The sequence below is a fragment of the Coregonus clupeaformis genome, chromosome 12 (genome assembly GCF_020615455.1).
Source record: "Coregonus clupeaformis isolate EN_2021a chromosome 12, ASM2061545v1, whole genome shotgun sequence".
Lineage (NCBI taxonomy): Eukaryota > Metazoa > Chordata > Actinopteri > Salmoniformes > Salmonidae > Coregonus > Coregonus clupeaformis.
The window spans coordinates 25,093,646-25,107,494 of record NC_059203.1 but is presented as its reverse complement, the minus strand read 5'-3'; the positions used below and the strand labels follow the sequence as shown (position 1 = coordinate 25,107,494).

Sequence of the window (13,849 nt, the reverse complement as noted above, 5' to 3'; positions counted from 1 at the left end):
ATTCTCTCAACCAGCTTCATGAGGAATGCTTTTCCAACAGTCTTGAAGGAGTTCCCACATATGCTGAGCACTTGTTGGCTGCTTTTCCTTCACTCTGCCATTTGACTCATCCCAAACCATCTCAATTGGGTTGAGTAAGGGGATTGTGGAGGCCAGGTCATCTGATGCTGCACTCCATCACTCTCTTTCTTGGTAAAATAGCCCTTACACAGCCTGGAGGTGTGTTGGGTCATTGTCCTGTTGAAAAACAAATTATAGTCCCACTAAGCCCAAACCAGATGGGATGGCGTATCGCTGCAGAATGCTGTGGTAGCCATGCTGGTTAAGTTGCCTTGAATTATAAATAAATCACCAGCAAAGCACCCCCACACCATAACACCTCTTCCTCCATGCTTTACGGTGGGAACTACACATGCAGAGATCATCCGTTCACCCACACCGCGCCTCACAAAGACACGGCGGTTGGAACCAAAAATCTCCAATTTGGATGTCCATTGCTCGTGTTTCTTGGCCCAAGCAGGTCTCTTCTTCTTATTGGTGTCCTTTAGTGGTGGTTTCTTTGCAGCAATTCGACCATGAAGGCCTGATTCACACAGTCCCCTCTGAACAGTTGATGTTGAGATGTGTCTGTGACTTGAACTCTGTCAAGCATTTATTTGGGTTGCAATTTCTGAGGTGCTGTTAACTCTAATGAACTTATCCTCTGCAGCAGAGGTAACTCTGGGTCTTCCATTCCTGTGGCGGTCCTCATGAGAGCCAGTTTCATCATAGCGCTTGATGGTTTTTGCGACTGGACTTGAAGAAACTTTCAAAGAAATGTTCCGGATTGACTGACCTTAATGTCTTAAAGTAATGATGGACTGTCATTTATCTTTGCTTATTTGAGCTGTTCTTGCCATAATATGGACTTGGTCTTTTACCAAATAGGGCTATCCTCTGTAAACACCCCCTACCTTGTCACAACACAACTAATTGGCTCAAGCGCATTAAGGAATGAAATTCCACAAATTAACTTTTAAGAAGGCACACCTGTTAGTTGAAATGCATTCCAGGTGACTACCTATCAAGGCAAAGGGTGGCTATTTGAAGAATCTCAAATATAAAATGTATGTTGATTTGTTTAACACTTTTTTGGTTACTATATGATTCCATATGTGTTATTTCATAGTTTTGATGTCTTCACTATTATTCTACAATGTAAAAAATAGTAAAAATAAAGAAAAACTCTTGAATGAGTAGGTGTGTCCAAACTTTTGACGGGTAGTGTATATTCAGTCAGTCAGTCAGTAGAGTTATGTCACGCCCTGGCTCTGGGGACAATGTTATGTTGAGCCAGGGTGTGTATTCTATGTTTGATTTTCTATGTTGGGCTGAGTGACTCCCAATCAGAGGCAACGAGTGACAGCTGGTTGTCTCTGATTGGGAGCCATATTTAACTATCGGTCTTTTCACTTTGTGTTGTGGTTTCTTGTTCCGTGTTGTTTTTTTTTGTAACCAAGGACGTCATGTTTCGTTGTTTTGATCGTGTGATCTTGATAAAATAAATATGTTTGCTTTCAACGCTGCGCCTTGGTCCTCTCCCTCCTTAGACGATCGTGACAGAAGAAACCACCATAACAGGACCAAGCAGCGTGAAGAAGAGAGAGGATGGACTTGGGAGCAGTTGAGTAGGAGTCTCGACTGGGCCAAGCCAAGAGAAGAGGAGAGAGGTTGGACTTTGGAGCAGTGGGGTGAGAGTCTGGCGAGAACGATGGAGGCCTGGCCCACGGGGAGGAGAGACCCCCATAAAATTTTTAGGGGGGGGCTCACGACGTCGGACCAGCAGGAGGCCGCGATAGAGCGGCCCAGCGGGTTGCCAGAGGAGGCCGCCAGGTTACGGGGGCCACTGGTCGAAGAGGGGATGGAGGATGTAGAGGCACGGCGAGAGGTACTGGGGTGTGTTACCAGTCCGGTCCGGCCCGTTCCAGATCCCGAGGTAGAGCCAGTGGTGTGTGTCCCCAGTACGGTCCGGCCTGTTCCAGCCCCTCGCACCAAGTGTACGGTGCGCGTCGCCAGCCCAGTCCGGCCCATCCAAGCTCCCCGCACCAAGCCAGTGGTGTGCGTCATCAGTCCGGCACGGCCCGTGCCTGCTCTCCGCACCAAGTCTGTGGTGCGTTTCGTCAGCCCTGTCCGGCCCGTTCCTGCTCTCCGCACCAAGCCTACGGTGTGCGTCGCCAGCCCAGCCCGGCCAGTCCCTGCTCCACGCACCAAGCCTACGGGGTGCGTCGCCAGCCCAGTCCGGCCCATCCAAGCTCCCCCGCACCAAGCCAGTGGTGTGCGTCATCAGTCCGGCACGGCCCGTGCCTGCTCTCCGCACCAAGTCTGTGGTGCGTTTCGTCAGCCCTGTCCGGCCCGTTTCTGCTCTCCGCACCAAGTCTGTGGTGCGCGTCGCCAGCCCAGTCCGGTCCATTCCTGCTCCACGCACCAAGCCAGGGGTGCGTATCGTCAGTCCGGCTCCGGCCAGCGGGCCAGACCGGACCAGGGGTACTTTGGGGGGTTGGAGAGGGAGTGGGGATCAGGCCCGAGCCGGATCCGCCGCCAAGGCGGAGTGCCCACCCGGTCCCTCCCCTGTGGGATTTAGTTGGCGCGGTCGGAGTCCGCGCGCCTTTAGGGGGGGGTACTGTCACGCCCTGGCTCTGGGGACAATGTTATGTTGAGCCAGGGTGTGTATTCTATGTTTGATTTTCTATGTTGGGCTGAGTGACTCCCAATCAGAGGCAACGAGTGACAGCTGGTTGTCTCTGATTGGGAGCCATATTTAACTATCGGTCTTTTCACTTTGTGTTGTGGTTTCTTGTTCCGTGTTGGTTTGTTTTTGTAACCAAGGACGTCACGTTTCGTTGTTTTGATCGTGTGATCTTGATAAAATAAATATGTTTGCTTTCAACGCTGCGCCTTGGTCCTCTCCCTCCTTAGACGATCGTGACAAGTTAGATATTAAAGACAGGGGTATAGGATATATATTCAGTCAGTCAGTAAAGTTATATATTAGAGACAGGGGTATAGGATATACTGTATATTCAGTCAGTCAGTCAGTAGAGTTAGATATTTGAGACAGGGGTATAGGATATATATTCAGTCAGTCAGTAAAGTTATATATTAGAGACAGGGGTATAGGATATACTGTATATTCAGTCAGTCAGTCAGTCAGTCAGTAGAGTTAGATATTAGAGACAGGGGTATAGGATATATATTCAGTCTGTCAGGAAGTACCTCTCATGAGGGTGAGAGCAGTTCCTCTGTAGATTCCCCTGATCCCGCTCTCTTTGTACAGCTGCTTCACACAGTCCATGGGACCAGCATACTTCACCTCCCCTCTGGCAGCCTGGATCTACACACACATCCACATCACATGCTACATAATCAACTGGGTTCAAACCCTGGGACTTCTGCATGCCACAAGACTGTGTTAGCATGCTGAGCTAAAGCCTAGGCATTAACTCAGGGAGCAAGCACAAGTATTCAGGACTCAGGCAAGGTTTTGAATCACATGAGAGGGGTTCACTGAACCATCTCCGTTAACTGGGTTTAGGATAACAGGCCTAGGTTAACTTAAGCCTGTTAACCTAAGCCCAGTTGTGCGTGGTGTACTTTAGGTGTGTTTCTGACCTGTAGGAGACACTTGATGCGTTCTCCAGGGGCCATGATGGCTGTGGTGAACACGCCTGACAGCATCCCGGCAGCAAACAGCTGTGGATACCTGAGAAGGACAGCAGATGGGGTTATGCACAACACAAACACACAAACACACACACACAACCATACGCATACACACACACAACCATACGCATACACACACACAACCATACGCATACACACACACAACCATACGCATACACACACACAACCATACGCATACACACACACAACCATACGCATACACACACACAACCATATGCATACACACACACAACCATACGCATAAACAAACACAACCATACGCCCACGCAACACACATGCCCGCGCACACTCTTTCAACATAAAAATGGGTGAAGACACTCTACTATGGAACATTCACCTACGTAAGGACTTGGTCTGGGGTTTTCTGTTGTAGTTTCTTGCCCAGGCCAAAGCCAAAGAAGCAGACAGCGAACATGGGTGTGACTCCAATGATAGGGGCCGCCATGCCTTTATACAGGCCTTTGAACCCCTGTAATAGAGAAAATGAGAGAGAGAAGGAATGAATAAAAAGAGAGAGCAAAGAGAGGTGAACAAAACAAATACATTCAACAGCAGAAAGCCATAGGCTACTACTACCCAGAAAGCCATAGGCTACTACTACCCAGAAAGCCATAGGCTACTACTACCTAGAAAGCCATAGGCTACTACTACCCAGAAAGCCATAGGCTACTACTACCCAGAAAGCCATAGGCTACTACTACCCAGAAAGCCATAGGCTACTACTACCCACCTCTTTGGCAAGGGTCTGTTTAAAACAATCAAAGGTGCCTCTATACAGGGGGCTCTCGCCAGGGCCGGGCACAGGCATGGTCTGAATACGCACCTAAGAGAGAGGAGGATATGAACACACTCACCATATAGGCCTACACACATGATATTACTTCTGTATAGAGGAACATTTATTTCTTATTTCCTATAAGTGGCTCAGATGATATACATCTGTAATGACTGGCCACTGTCATAGGCTTAATATAGTGCAGTATGACAGAAATGGCCATATACAGGTAACTGCCAAAATAACCAACATAACGTTTCTTAATAGGGCGTTGGGTCACCACAAGCCAGAACAGCTTCAATGCACCTTGGCATAGATTCTACAATCAATCAATTTTATTTTATATAGCCCTTCGTACATCAGCTAATATCTCGAAGTGCTGTACAGAAACCCAGCCTAAAACCCCAAACAGCTAGTAATGCAGGTGTAGAAGCACGGTGGCTAGGAAAAACTCCCTAGAAAGGCCAAAACCTAGGAAGAAACCTAGAGAGAACCAGGCTATGAGGGGTGGCCAGTCCTCTTCTGGCTGTGCCGGGTGGAGATTATAACAGAACCATGCCAAGATGTTCAAAAATGTTCATAAGTGACAAGCATGGTCAAATAATAATCAGGAATAAATCTCAGTTGGCTTTTCATAGCCGATCATTAAGAGTTGAAAACAGCAGGTCTGGGACAGGTAGGGGTTCCATAACCGCAGGCAGAACAGTTGAAACTGGAATAGCAGCAAGGCCAGGCGGACTGGGGACAGCAAGGAGTCACCACGGCCGGTAGTCCCGACGTATGGTCCTAGGGCTCAGGTCTCTCAGTTGGCTTTTCATAGCCGATCATTAAGAGTTGAAAACAGCAGGTCTGGGACAGGTAGGGGTTTCGTAACCGCAGGCAGAACAGTTGAAACTGGAATAGCAGCAAGGCCAGGCGGACTGGGGACAGCAAGGTGTCAGCATGCCCGGTAGTCCTGACGTATGGTCCTAGGGCTCAGGTTCTCAGAGAGAAAGAGAGAGTGTCTGGAACTCTATTGGAGGGATGCGACACAACTCTTCCATGAGAAATTCCATCATTTGGTGTTTTGTAGATGGTGGTGGTGGGAAACGCTGTCTCAGGCGCCCCTCTAGAATCAGGCGGCGCACCAGAATCTCAGATAAGTGATCAATTGGGTTGAGATCTGGTGGCTGAGACGGCTATGGTATATGGATTACATTGTTTTCATGCTCATCAAACCATTCAGTAACCACTGGTGCCCTGTGGATGGGGGCATTATCTTCCTATGGGGCATAGCCATGGTAGCCAAAATAATGGCCTGCCCAGCATTTCGTTCACATGTCCTTCACAATAATAATAATAATAAGCCATTTAGCAGACGCTTTTATCCAAAGCGACTTACAGTCATGTGTGCATACATTTTTATGTATGGGTGGTCCCGGGGATCGAACCCACTACCCTGGCGTTACAAGCGCCATGCTCTACCAATTGAGCTACAGAGGATTCCAATGCAATTCTAAAGTCTAATACATCCACAGTCTGATTGAAACAGATTAATCAAATTAACAAATTGTCTTTTGTTGGATTTATATAACATTCCAACCTCGTATAGCATGATCTATTCAATTATGGCACTATTTGTATTCATTTGGATCACTTTCAATTAGATACTTTTACTTTGAAGGCGAACCGCAAATTGTGGCTTATCCTTATTGTGTCTAGCCTCACATAGGTGGGTCTGACCATCATTAATCAAATAAGAACTGTTTTATAAAATTAGGGGTATTTTAGATGATGACACCTAGCTAGCTAGATAGTTAGTTAACTATAGCTACTGACACAGACCGTCGTTTTGCTATGTTTTGGGGGAAGAACATTGTTTGCATCCATCAGCTAGCCAGCTCCTCCCATGACCAGCACTGTCCCAGAGCCTCGAAGCGCGTCCGCGCCCAAGACAACCCCACCAGCATCACAGCACACGCATTGGTGAATCACTGTGACACATGAAACACTAGTGAGTGCAATCTATGTGTAACAACTACGCAAAAAAACTATGAACGTGTCAAACTATGCGACGTGCAGTCATATTCAGGTGCCGATTGGTCAACAAGCCCAACCTACGTGTATCTTTTTCGACACGCCAAGACCCAAATGGCGTTCCATAGGTTGCGGCCACAACTAGATCTCGTTTCAAATGTACCAAGAAATAATCTTATTTGTATGCCAAATGTACATTGTTTAAAGCACACTTTTACAAGTGTCACAAATGACAGCGCCAATAAGCCCCTTGTGGTGAATGGCGTGAACGAGAGGCTTGTAGAATCATGACTATATTGAGTTTTCAGTACATCGTTCACCGGTAAGGGCTCCTGCATGCTCTGGGCCACTAAGCTCACCTCCAGTGGGTCTGGGGGAAACTGTGGATGTCTGCAGGTTCCAGCGTAGCCGGGAGCTGGCTGTAGAGCTCACACAACCGCTCAGCCAGTAGCTGACACAGTGGGGTGCTTTCAGCCAGGCACACTGCAGTATCTTCCTTTGGTAGGCTGACGAGGACCAGCAAGCTCTCAAAGGCTTTCAGTGCAACTTTTTTCTGGCTTCTGCTCAACAGGGGGCTTATTCGAGCTGACATTTGTGACTGAGACTTGTGCTTTAAAAAATGTAGCCTACATTTGTTGATTGCTAGGCATAAAAATAAGATTAGTTCTTGAAACTAGGTCTAGTTGTGGCCGCAACCAGACTAGATTGTAAGCGACTCTCGGCGGAATGTAATGCTTGACTGCCGTGAGAGTGTTAGGCACACTATCGTTCGCGAACTGCTGTCCCCCAAACGATTCGTTCTTGAGTTTGAGTTTGTTGAACAGAGGCTGTGTATGTTTTGGTTTTACAAAGCTTTGTCCATCATGACATTAAATAATCAATTCATTGTATTCATGCAGCATGATCTATTTTCCCTCGGGCACATGATAGACAGTTGCTGGTCAGAGTATGTCTCCAGAGCCGCTGAGCCAGAGGAGCGCATATTAAAACCCCCTAGAGTCTATTGACGCATCAGTGCGTGAATATAAGTAACTTCATAAAAAAATACCCATCGAAATCCGGTCAGGTTAAGCTAGAGATATCTGCATGGGCTGCGTCTCAATCTACTGCATCCGCCTATGGCGGCCTTCCATATCAGCAGGTGGAAGGTGACTGAGCTACAGCTGTGATTGTCAGACCATGAGACATCCTGAAAATCGGTCTTCTCACGAAAACGGCTGTACGGTTTGGCCTAAAACTAATTATACTGTCACGAACACAATGGTGGTCTCCTATTTGCTCTATCATCCCCATAAGCCGTCTGAAGTCGGTACAGTTTGACGGGTCTGACCCGTTTGGGCTACAAACTAATGTGACCCCACTGTGGAAAGAGGAGATTCTCACGAACATGATGGTGTTCTCCAGTTTGCTCTATGATTCCCCCCTTAAGTGTCCCGGGACTCGTCTGAAGGTAACCTGTACAGGTTTAAAAAATGAATGGAAGTATGGAGGTAGTTTTGTGCCTACCCCCAAAAAAGGGTTAAATGTGTAAATAATAATTACAAATAATAATACAACAATTCTTATATATATACAGTACCAGTCAAAAGTTGACATCTACTCATTCAAAGGTTTTTCTTTATATTTACTATTTTCTACATTGTAGAATTGTCAGATGAACCGATGTGGATGTGGTGGAGGAGTCAGGCGCAGGACACAGAGGCTTCGTCCAACAGACTTTACTAGTCAAAAGTGCAAAAAATCCAATACACAGCCTCGAAACAAACAGAGGCGAGTGAATACGTAAACCATGCGTAAACACTAAACAAACAAACAGAGCGTCAACACACAGCTCCGAAATACAGGCAGACAACAACACACAATCTAACCAATACAAAACAGGGAACTTATAGGACACGTAATCAGAACACAAACAGACACAGGTGTACAAGACAGACCAAAGCAATCACACCACGAAACATTCAACGGTGGCAGCTAGTACTCCGGGGACGGCGAACGCCGAAGCCTGCCCGAACCAGGAGGAGGAGCAGTCTCGGCCGAAACCGTGACAAGAATAATAGTGAAGACATCAACACTATGAAATAACACATATGGAATCATGTAGTAACCAAAAAAGTGTTAAACAAATCAAAATATATTTTATATTTGAGATTCTTCAAAGTAGCCACCCTTTGCCTTGATGACAGCTTTGCACACTCTTGGCATTCTCTCAACCAGCTTCATGAGAAATGCTTTTCCAACAGTCTTGAAGGAGTTCCCACATATGCTGAGCACTTGTTGGCTGCTTTTCCTTCACTCTGCGGTCCAACTCATCCCAAACCATCTCAATTGGGTTGAGGTCGGGTAATTGTGGAGGCCAGGTCATCTGATGCAGCACAAATTTGGACTCATCAGACCAAAGGACAGATTTCCACCAGTCTAATGTCCATTGCTCGTGTTTCTTGGCCCAAGAAAGTCTCTTCTTCTTATTGGTGTCCTTTAGTAGTGTTTTCTTTGCAGTAATTCAACCATGATGCAGTCTCCTCTGAACAGTTGATGTTGAGATATGTCTGTTACTTGAACTCTGGGAAGCATTTATATGGGCTGCAATTTCTGAGGTGCAGTTAACTCTAATGAACTAATCCTCTGCAGCAGAGGTAACTCTGTTTTTGTTTGATCAGCTTTAATATTGCAGATAGATTGTAACTTCCATCAATGTAATTGTCTGCATCACTTCCAATCCCCCATATGTATTTTTTTCTCTTGCAAATATATATATATATATATATATATATATATACATATACAGTCGGAAGTTTACATACACTTAGGTTGGAGTCATTAAAACTCATTTTTCAACCACTCCACAAATGCCTTGTTAACAAAGTATAGTTTTGAAAAGTCGTTTAGGACATCTACTTTGTTCATGACACAAGTAATTTTTCCAACAATTGTTTACAGACAGATTATTTCACTTATAATTCACTGTATCACAATTCCAGTGGGTCAGAAGTTTACATACACTAAGTTGACTGTGCCTTTAAACAGCTTGGGAAATTCCAGAAAATGATGTCATGGCTTTAGAAGCTTCTGATAGGCTAATTTACATAATTTGAGTCAACATACACTCAATTAGTATTTGGTAGCATTGCCTTTAAATTGTTTAACTTGGGTCAAACGTTTTGGGTAGCCTTCCACAAGCTTCCCACAATAAGTTGGGTGAATTTTGGCCCATTCCTCCTGACAGAGCTGGTGTAACTGAGTCAGGTTTGTAGGCCTCCTTGCTCGCACACGCTTTTTCAGTTCTGCCCACAAATGTTCTATAGGATTGAGGTCAGGGCTTTGTGATGGCCACTCCAATACCTTGACTTTGTTGTCCTTAAGCCATTTTGCCACAACTTTGGAAGTACACTTTGGGTCATTGTCCATTTGGAAGACCCATTTGCGACCAAGATTTAACTTCCTCACTGATGTCTTGAGATGTTGCTTCAATATATCCACATAATTTTCCTTCCTCATGATGCTATCTATTTTGTGAAATGCACCAGTCCCTCCTGCAGCAAAGCACCCCCACAGCATGATGCTGCCACCCCCGTGCTTCACGGTTGGGATGTTGTTCTTCGGCTTGCAAGCTTTCCCCTTTTTCCTCCAAACATAACGATGGTCATTATGGCCAAACAGTTCTATTTTTGTTTCATCAGACCAGAGGACATTTCTCCAAAAAGTACGATCTTTGTCCCCATGTGCAGTTGCAAACCGTAGTCTGGCTTTTTTATGGCAGTTTTGGAGCAGTGGCTTCTTCCTTGCTGAGCGGCCTTTCAGGTTATGTCGATATAGGACTTGTTTTACTGTGGATATAGATACTTTTGTACCTGTTTCCTCCAGCATCTTCACAAGGTCCTTTGCTGTTGTTCTGGGATTGAGTTGCACTTTTCGCACCAAAGTACGTTCATCTCTAGGAGACAGAACGCGTCTCCTTCCTGAGCGGTATGACGGCTGCGTGGTCCCATGGTGTTTATACTTGCGTACTATTGTTTGTACAGATGAACGTGGTACCTTCAGGCATTTGGAAATTGCTCCCAAGGATGAACCAGTCTTGTGGAGGTCTACAATTTTTTTTCTGAGGTCTTGGCTGATTTCTTTTGATTTTCCGATGATGTCAAGCAAAGAGGTACTGAGTTTGAAGGTAGGCCTTGAAATACATCCACAGGTACACCTCCAATTGACTCAAATGATGTCAATTAGCCTATCAGAAGCTTCTAAAGCCATGACATCATTTTCTGGAATTTTCTAAGCTGTTTAAAGGCAGAGTCAACTTAATGTATGTAAACTTCTGACACACTGGAATTTTGATACAGCGAATTATAAGTGAAATAATCTGTCTGTAAACAATTGTTGGAAAAATTACTTGTGTCATGCACAAAGTAGACGTCCTAACCGACTTGCCAAAACTATAGTTTGTTAACAAGAAATGTGTGGAGTGGTTGAAAAACGAGTTTTAATGACTCCAACCTAAGTGTATGTAAACTTCCAACTTCAACTGTATATATATATATTTCCTGAGCTTTCTTATATCTCCTAGATATAGGACAGACTCGTCAAAACCTTATTCTTTATGATTTCTTTTTTGACTGTCTTTTTTGCCATTTATGAACGTGTTATTCAATGTGTGTCTATTGGATTTTGTACTAAAAGCTCAATTCTATATTTAACAAATCATTTTTTAAATTTTTCATACCTAAAGGGGTCCTAAAATTCCAAACCAAATAGCTAAATTATCCATGGTATGACCATCTTAAAACAATTCCATATTTCATTTTATAACCCCCACCCCCAATTGTTTTAGACTCTAGAGAATTATTAATCCTGCTGTAGAATTGATTGCGGCCAGACAGCCTGGTCGCATAGACTAGACGTAACATAGTAAATGTAAATCCAGGAAGTTGAAATTATACTGTACAAAAATATAAACACAACATGCAACAACTTCAACGACTTTACTGAGTTACAATTCATATAAGGAAATCAGTCAATTGAAATAAATAAATGAGGCCCTAATCTATGAATTTCACATGGCTGGGCAGGGGCCCAACCAAGGGTGCACCTGGGAGGGCATAGGCCCACCCACTGGGGAGCAAGGCCCAGCCAATCAGAATGAGTTTATCCCCACAAAAGGGCTTTATTACAGACAGAAATACTCCTCAGTTTCATCAGCTGTCCAGGTGGCTGGTCTCAGACGATTCCGCAGGTGAAGAAGCCGGATGTGGAGGTCCTGGGCTGGCGTCGTTACAGGTGGTCTACGGTTTTGAGGCCGGTTGGACGTACTGCCAAATTCTCTAAAACTACGTTGGAGGCAGCTTATGGTAGAGAAATTAACATTAAATTCTCTGGCAACAGCTCTGGTGGACATTCCTGCAGTCAGCATGCCAATTGCATGCTCCCTGAAAACTTGAGACATCTGTGGCATTGTGTTGTGTGACAAAACTGCACATTTTAGAGTGGCTTTTTATTGTCCCCAGCACAAGGTGCACCTGTGTAATGACCATGCTGTTTAATAAGCTTGTTGACATGCCACACCTGTCAGGTGGACAGATTATCTTGGCAAAGGAGAAATGCTCACCAATAGGGATTTAAACAAAATTTTAGAGACATTTCTGGGATCTTTTATTTCAGCTCATGAAACATGTGGCCAACACTTTACATGTTGTGTTTATATTGTTGTTCTGTATAGTATGATATAACAGATGGTTACTTAAGGCAAAAGTAGGGTTGTTATTTACATTTACATTTTAGTCATTTAGCAGACGCTCTTATCCAGAGCGACTTACAGGAGCATTTTGTTGGGAGGGTTGTTGGGTGGGTTGTTGGGTGGGTGGGTGGGTGGGGGCGTATAACGTGAGCGTCTAGCAACCCAAAGGTTGCGAGTTCAAATTTCATCACGGACAACTTTAGCATTTTAGTTAATTAGCAACTTTTCCAGTACTAACAACTTTTGTATCTACTTTGCAACTACTTAGCATGTTAACTAACCCTTCCACTAACCCTTTAACCTACCTCCTAAACTTAACTGTAACCCCTAGCCTAGCTAACGTTAGCCAGCTAGCTAATATCATGCATTTTGCAAATTCGTAACATATAATATGAATTGTAATTCTCAACATATCATACGAAATGGGTGATGGACAGCCACAAAGTAATACATACCATACGAAACGTAACATTTGGTTCCAGATTTAAGTACATAATAATACGAAATGCTCTGACACCAGGTTGGGCCAGCAGGTAGAATGAAGGACTAAAATGAAGGAGTCACTCGGAAAAAACGAATCATGACTCTCGAGTCAGTAAAAAGTCGCTCAAAAATAACGAATCGTTCGCAAACTGCACAACACTACAGCTCAGTGAAGCGCTCATTGTGTCAACTGACAGTCCATGTCATGAGTTCTATCAAATTTAAAGAACAACGACACTAACATCCAGTAACCAATTATACATCTCTAAAGATACATTTGTATTGATTACTTTCCTAGGAATGCTGCAAGCAGCAGAGACCAATGAAAGTTAGTCTCGCGAGGCAAGCACAGGAGGCAATATAATAGCAGTTAGCTACTTTGTTATTAACTTAGCTAGCTAGCTAGATGAGCAATGAGTTACTTTGCGAGAAATAAATAATTACTTTTATGGTATCAAGTGGATGTCCAGCGAAGACCAAGCAGACACCACCAAAGCCCCCAGCGAAGAAGTTCTTCCCTGGGCTTATCGCCTGCTGTTTAGACATGGTTTCTGTTCAAGAAAAGACAGCTAGCTAACAAGAAAAGAAACACACAAAATGTTGCGTCGTTACCACTATCGATTCAAATGAGAGGTAGCTATATTTTCTTGACATCCACCGTCGTGTTATCCAGTGCGGACCTTTCACCCAGATATGTGCCCGGACCGAGTAAGCAGTTACACATATGCTTTGGTCCCTCTTCAATTTAGTGTCCGACTATCAACTCTCCATATTATTTGTAAGCCTACACTACAGTAATCATTTGTATGCACTTCTTGGACATACTTCTACAAATACTATTTCAAATTCAAATACTTGGTATTGCTAAGGATGCCCCTCCCTAAAACAAATCTTGTTTTATTTAAATCCAAAACAAGTACAGCACACACACACACAAACAAAACTGGACCACCATTCATTGAGATGTTTGTTTATTAGTTGATTGTAAACATTAAGAAAATACACTTTCTTACCATCGCCTCTCTCTGAACAACCATTTCAAATATATTTAATTGGGGAAATAGTTCAATTGGTTTTATTACTATAACACAGTAGTGGCTTTAAGGGGCAAAGGTGGTGCAAACATA

The 13,849-nt window shown here is 44.3% G+C and overlaps 1 pseudogene; it reads right to left on the bottom strand.

The window, feature by feature from the left end:
• The window catches only part of LOC121578116, a 45,422-nt pseudogene extending 32,000 nt beyond the window's left edge, over positions 1-13,422 (bottom strand).
• Between the last annotated feature and the right edge of the window lie 427 nt (positions 13,423-13,849).